The sequence below is a fragment of the Triticum urartu genome, chromosome 2A (genome assembly GCF_056163025.1).
Source record: "Triticum urartu cultivar PI428250 chromosome 2A, HENAU_Tu73, whole genome shotgun sequence".
In the NCBI taxonomy this organism is placed as follows: Eukaryota; Viridiplantae; Streptophyta; class Magnoliopsida; order Poales; family Poaceae; genus Triticum; species Triticum urartu.
Genome location: NC_141874.1, coordinates 270,549,598 through 270,556,705, shown reverse-complemented (window position 1 = coordinate 270,556,705; position 7,108 = coordinate 270,549,598).

Genomic DNA, 7,108 nt, shown 5'->3' with positions numbered 1-7,108 from the left:
ATTTTGCCGGCAATGAACGGTGCCCTGGTGTTTGAAATTCATTCCCATTTCTTGCATGGGACCTAAGCATGCACCCAAGGACACATATTTGATTTCTTAACCAATTTATATGCACTGGAGGATGTGCATGTAGTTCAAATTTGAATTATGCACATAAATCCATTGAAAACTCAGTTAATGCATAAAAATGTCCAAACGAACCATGAAAAATCACAAAAAATGACACAACACTCCTGTTGTTCTATGTTGACACGAGAAAATTTTGAAAGCAATAAGAGGCAATGGGTATCGTTTCGTCCCCAAAGGTGGGACGTTCCCTATCGAAACCATCATGCTTGTTGTGAGAAGCTTATACCCAAATGGGACAAAATTTTCACCACGGCATGTTGATGCCGCTCCATGATAGCATGCCAAGTTTCATGAATTTCAGACGAGTTTTGGATTTACTAGAATTTAAAAACCAGGTATCTCAATGTTTTGCCGGCAATCAACAGTGCCCTGGTGTTTGAAATTCATTCCCATCTCTTGCATGGGACCTAAGCATGCACCCAAGGACACACATGTGATTTTTCAACCAACTTTGGTGCACTGGAGCATGTGCTTGTAGTTCAAATTTTAATTATGCACATAAAATTCCTAGAAAACCCAGTTAATGTATAAAAAAGGACAAACGAACACCGAAAATTCATTCCCATTTCTTGCACGGGACCTAAGCATGCACTGAAGGACATAGATTTCATTTTCAACCAATTTATATGCACCGGAGCATGTGCATGTAGTTTAATTTTGAATTGTGCACCTGAAATGGCTTAAAAACCAGTTTAATGTATAAAATGTCCAAACGAACCGTGAATAATTCCAATTCTTTTACGACACACATATAGTTGCATGTTCACAACAGATAAAAGGTCGACCAATTCAAACAACGTCCATTCCCGCTGTGACCCCATTATGTAATTCAAATCAAGTAGATCCCACACAGTTTATTATCACCAACCATGTGAGATGTAGTACAAAATATCTTGGAGCACCGTCAGTGTATAGTACGCCTAAGGCTTACGCGAGAAGGTGCGTCGGCTACAGTCGACACCCGGTGTGCCAAGCACACTAGCTCGCTCCCCCAAAACTCCAACTCTGGTTCAGTCCCTTGATTCAAATTTTCAGTAGACCCGGTATTTTACTCCCGCCTCTGCATCCCTTGCAATCTCAAAAATATTTGCTCGCCCTTGATCCAAATTTTCAGTAGCCCCTCCTTGTTACTCCCGCCTTGTAAAATTTTCAGTTGCCGCAGTATTTCCTCAAACACAACCTTGCCCCCCCTCGAAACCATTGGTAGGTCGCCACCATTGCCGGCGCCTCCATCCTCAACCTCTGCCTGTGTGCCGGGGAGCTCAAGGAGCCAATGGCCAAAAGAGTTTTATCATGGCCTTTTCGCCCGAAGCCGGCGAGGTGGCCGCTGAGGTGTCCCTGTCGTCCTCCGTGGGCCCGACCCGCTGTCGCTGATCCCTCGATCTGCCCGCCGCCGCGCCCCTATGCCGGTTCCAGGACTTCCTCGTCCTCCCTCGGACCTGGCAGCTGACGAGGTCCTACCTCGGGGTCTGGCAACAGCGGTGGGGGACGTGGATCACCAATATTATAGATCGAGAGCCCCACACATGCCGGTGGCTCGGTAGTTTCCACATGACTGAGCTCGCAGCTATGCAGTACGACCGCTGGTAGGTCTGCTAATAGGGCGCGGCTGGTAGGCTCAATTTCCCCTTCATCACACGTCCGGTCAACCTCGTTCCGCTGGAGCCAGGGATGGTGAGCTAGGATATGGCGCGGGAGCACCGCGAGGCCTGGGAGGGCCTCGAGGCCGAGGCCGCCGACGAGGCCTACATGCAAGTGCTCCGCCGGCAGCACCCGGAGCTCGTGGAGGCGGAACGGGCGATATTTGCTGACGCGGAGGGCAGCGAGGTTATCATACTGTCCTCCGATGACGAGGTCGAAGGCGGCGAGGACGGTGACGCGGAGGGTGGGAGGTTATCGTGCTCTCCTCCGATGACGAGGTCGAAGGCGGCGGTGACGGCAGCGCATAGGGCGTCAAGGTGGGCCCCGAAGACGAGGACATCGACATCGAGGAGTGTAGGAGTGCCTTCCCCAATGATCCCGACAACGGTACCAGCCCGGACCCGGCTCCCGGGACACCGCACATGACGAGGAAGGATTGGCTCGACCTCTACTTCGACCGAAAGTAGTTTAGCGTAGTTTAAATTTATGTTTTATGTTTGGTTATGCAAAACTATCTATGTTTATGTTTGAATGCATACTACTTTCGGTTGAACCTGCTTCGAACTTGATCAAATTGAAGTTTACAACCTTAAGTTTAGGCGATCGACTAGAAAAGGCCAAAAATTGCTGGAATATATATATATATACACTAAGGGTTTTAGTCCTTTAACTTTTTAAGGATCGCCTAGAGATGTCCTTATGACTTGTTTATTTCAGTTCTTCACAATGTGATGCCCTATATGTTCTACTATTTGCCGTGCAGTTCAATTTCATCAATAACAGTTTCAACAATACCACTATGAATTATGATATTTGGTTGCTATAAAGGATATTGCAGTTAACATACCTTTTCATTTTTCAATTGTTGTTTAGGAACATGCATTGTACTGAATGACTAAATATGCAATCCTAGGCTACATAGCAACAAGGAACAGTGTTACATTACTGTTCTGATGATGTCTAGATATACATGTAATAAAATCTTATATAATGGGATGGAGGGAGTGTTGTACTACATCATTTTCAATTGTTGTTTAGCTTCTAATATTAACTTGGTGCTTTTAGGTACATATATCATTGCCAAAGATCCACACTTTGACCCTTTCTGCGTATGGGGCAATGAGATATTCATGAACCAGCATCAAGTGAGGAAACTGATAAAGACTATTATTAAAATGGGTCAAAAGATGTTAATCAAACTATTTGTGTACACTTTATGCAAGACAACAGTGAACTGTAGGATGGTAAGTAAGAACCCTATAGCCTTCTTTTTACTGCGCGTAATGAGTTGTGTTAGATGACAATATCTGAATCTTTTTTCTTTTGAAGTGGATCCTAAAGCAGTTTACTTAAGATTACCTCCCAAACTACATGATTGGTGGCCGACCATCACAAGGGGTAGGATTAGAGTCCTGCATGACTTCTGCATCTAGGGGAGCACAATAGGGCCATTCCGCTTCACCTTGTTCAGCAACCAGAATGTTTGTCGCCTCTTTCTTTACCATCTGTAATAGTACAAGTATAGAACCCTGGTTCAACATTCTTTATTTGGTGCTTGTGTAATTCTTAAACATATGTACCTGTGAATCAAATAATGCATTGGTTGTTTGAACCCGATGGATATGAATAAAGCTATAGCCTACTTTCAAGTTTAAATTAGGTACAATTTAAAATAGAAGCAATTAAATTAGGTCGAAATTACGTTGTGCAGGTCATTACGGCACACATGGTTGGTAAAGCACAAACGTTTGTGATATACACCATAAGCCTGGACGGTTCACAGAGAGGAAACGTGTGCAAGCATGCACACAGTCGCCATTTGCAAAGCATGTGTGATGTCAGACACTGTCACATACAGTGCGGGAAAACTAAATGTGTGTGATTGTCTACCTATCGTACACGGTTTATAATCCTGAACTGTTTATGATGTGCTAGGCATCGTAAATCTCCCGTGCCTGGAATCTTCATGGAAAGCACCCATGCCTGGAATCTGCCTAGTTTTAGGTAAAACCACAAAACTTCGACTGCGATGGCAATGCAAGCAAAAATGAGTAGCAAGGATGAAGCATTTGGGATATTCAAGATATCGGAAACAGTTATATAGGGACAACTGTATTCATCAAGGCTCCCTACCCCCAACGGTTTTTGGGTCGTGTCGGAAGGACCCCCCTATCGCTCACACTCACTTGGTGAGGGTTCCAAATGCCGTCACGGAAAGGGGTTAAAAACTGTTTGTATAGCACCGACGCGCACGAATGTTATAGCCACTGAATACACCACGAGTCCTACATACACTTCAAATAAAGAGACAATCATCCTATAGGGCACATCAGTTTTTCCCATTATCTTGACAAGCTCTTTCACCTCCTCATTGTTGTCAAGGCCATTCAGTAGCTGTTGCCTGGCCAAGACCAGGGGAACTGCATCTTTAACCTTCTGCTCTGTATCTTTCTCTTTTGCCGTTCCATTAGTTACTTGTCCAACACCCCAACCTACTCGTATTGGTATTCCTCGGCTAACCAAATAATCAGCGTAGTTGCATTCCCCCACATCAGAAACTTCCCAGAAATACAAATCACAAGAATCTTCCCTTTTCGGCACGAATGATCATCAACCAAACTATTTAAAAATCAGCAACTAAAAGCATAAGAACAACACTTAAACATATTATTACCCCATGATACGGGCATTTGTAGAAGACTCGGCCAGGGTTGTGGATTGTGGTTGAGAGCGACGGATGACTCTGCGTGATTTGCAGCAGTGGCACCACACCAACGACAGCGGGTTGCAATGAGCAACCGGCTGTGGTGCGTGTGCCAGCGGGGGTGTGATGAGACCCACAGGCGATTGTATGGGTGGCGACTTAGCGCATATCTGGTTGTTGCCTGCTGAAGAGTAGGTGGACGAGCAGCCAGCGGACATGGTTGCTGCGGCCAGAGCTTCTGATGCTAGGCAGAGAAAATAGAGAAGAGGAGAAGCGAACATTGGATATGTCAGTTTTATTACTTGCAGAGTAGCATAGCACCATATATAGTCATAGTCTAGGTTTGGATTCGAACCAGCTATAGGAGCACGTCTATCTTTTTCCTAAAACTAAGGAACATCTCTTTACTGGTCCACTAGCTTGTTCTGTACGCCCTCTCAAGTCTTTGATTTTCTTTCTTTTTTTGCGAGGAATGAAGGAGGACAAAACTGAGAGTTCCTAGGACTCAAACCCAGGACCTCTCGGTTGAAATCCAAGGGTGCTAGTCACATATGTGGCGAACGTTCCCTGGGAGGAGGACGGCAGACAAATGCATTTTCCTTGTAGTTTTAGTTGCGACATAAGATCGAACGGTCATAGTTTCGGGAATGTTATTAAGCGAACGAGCCCAATTTTTCTTTTCTTCCTATATATGAAGAAGTATGCTACATGGTGTCATCTTAGTTAACAAACGATTGTGCCAACCTTGACCGTTTGATTGACATTCAACGTCTATCGTGTTTCTTCAGTCTCTTCTTCATCCAGCCGCCCAAGCCAAGCCAGCGCCGGCGGGACCGCCTGCTCCCGCCTCCCATGGTTGGCCATGCTGCCGCACACGCATCATGGCCACATCGCACCCTAAAACTCTGCGCATATTCCCGGCTCCTGTTCGTTCCCGTCCTGGGCCTCACCATCATCCTCCACCTTGGTTTGCTCACCGCGGTGCCGCCCTCCTGTGTTGTCAACATAAGCCAAAGCAATTTTTTTCGGGACGGAGAAGGGTATCAATTGGGTTGCGTGGGACCTGTGGCTCGTCTAGCCCAGGCTTTTATTTCATATGTTTACCACATGACCAGCCCAGTTTGTTTTTTCCTTTCTGCAAATGGCTAGACTAGCTATTTTGTTTTTTGCAGAATAACCAACGTAGGCCTACTTGCTTTTCTACGCGCTCCTGGGCCGGAATTCTTTCAAGATGAGGAGGGATGCATTCGGGCTTGCCATAAAATGGGCTATAAGTAATAAGAAATGGGATGTAAAATGAAAAAATATAGCAAATAGGCTATTAGTTCCAAAATACTCTTGTCTTTTAGATGTTGATATTTTAAATTTCATTGTTTTTGTGCGGGTATAATTTCATAGGATTTAAATTAAGGTATGTTTAGTTTTTAAATTAATTTGAATCTGGCTAGAAATTTCAGGTTGTATGCTGTTTGGGACAGATTTGGAGGCTCACTTGTGGGTCTACTATGTTAACGTGTACGAAAGGCTTTGTCAACTTAGTCCACAAATGATTATAGCAGTAGTTACCGTTGGATGTTAATCCAACGGCCGTGCTTCTTCATCAATATCTGATCTTCTTGCTCCAGCAGCCCAAACCAGCGTCGGTGGGACTGCCTGCTCCCGCCTCCCGTGGCCGGCTGTGGTGCCACATAGGCCGCACCGCCCCACCCTACTCCATCGCTGACCAGGCCATTCCTATAGTCACCTGCGCCTCCTGTTATTTCGAGCAAGGGCAGCCGAACCAGTAAACGCTTGTACTCCCCACCATTTGGGCAACCACTGCCAAGACTTCCGCGGCCCCGTGTCGTTCCCTTCCTAGGCCTCACCGTCATCCACTGACCTGGAGCTCTTGGCACGGCAAGGTCAACGTGGTCTACGAATGACATCCATTGGAAGTGGAATGTACATGGAGGGGCTGACAGCTGGGTCCACGGCCGCACACAAGGAAATGCCTCCTTATTACGCACGAAAATAATGATTCCTCCACCTGACAGCTGGGACCCACCGGAAGGGCCTCTGTATTTCATGAAAAAAAACATTCCCCCCGCTGACAGCTCGGACCCACCAGCTATATCTTAGCACGCAAGGAAGTGCCTCCTCATTATGCACCAAAAATGAATACTCACCCTGCTAGCTGGGACCCACCATAGTGGGAGGCTAAATTGTGGGCCTACTAAGTTGATGCGGACGGACGGCTTTGTCAACTTAGTCAATATGAAAGATTCTAGCTCTGGTGACCATATGATGTCCATCCAACGATTGTAGTGCTTCCTCAACCTCTGGTCTTCTTGCTCCAGCCGCCCAAACCAGCGCTGGTCGCGCCGCCTGCTGCTGCCTCCGATGGCCGACTGTGCTGCTGCGGAGGCCTCACCACCCCCTACTACTCCCATGGCTGGCCAAGCCATCCCTCTACTCACCCACACCACTTGTTTTTCTACGGCGATGGGAGCCTCACACCTTAGCCAAACTAGTGAACCCTCGTACTCCTCTCCACGTGGGCATCCACTTCAGCATCTTCCCTTGATCCACATCGTCCCCTTCCTAGGCCTCACCGTCGTCCACCGCCTTGGTGCTCTCGGCGCGGCGTGGTCAATG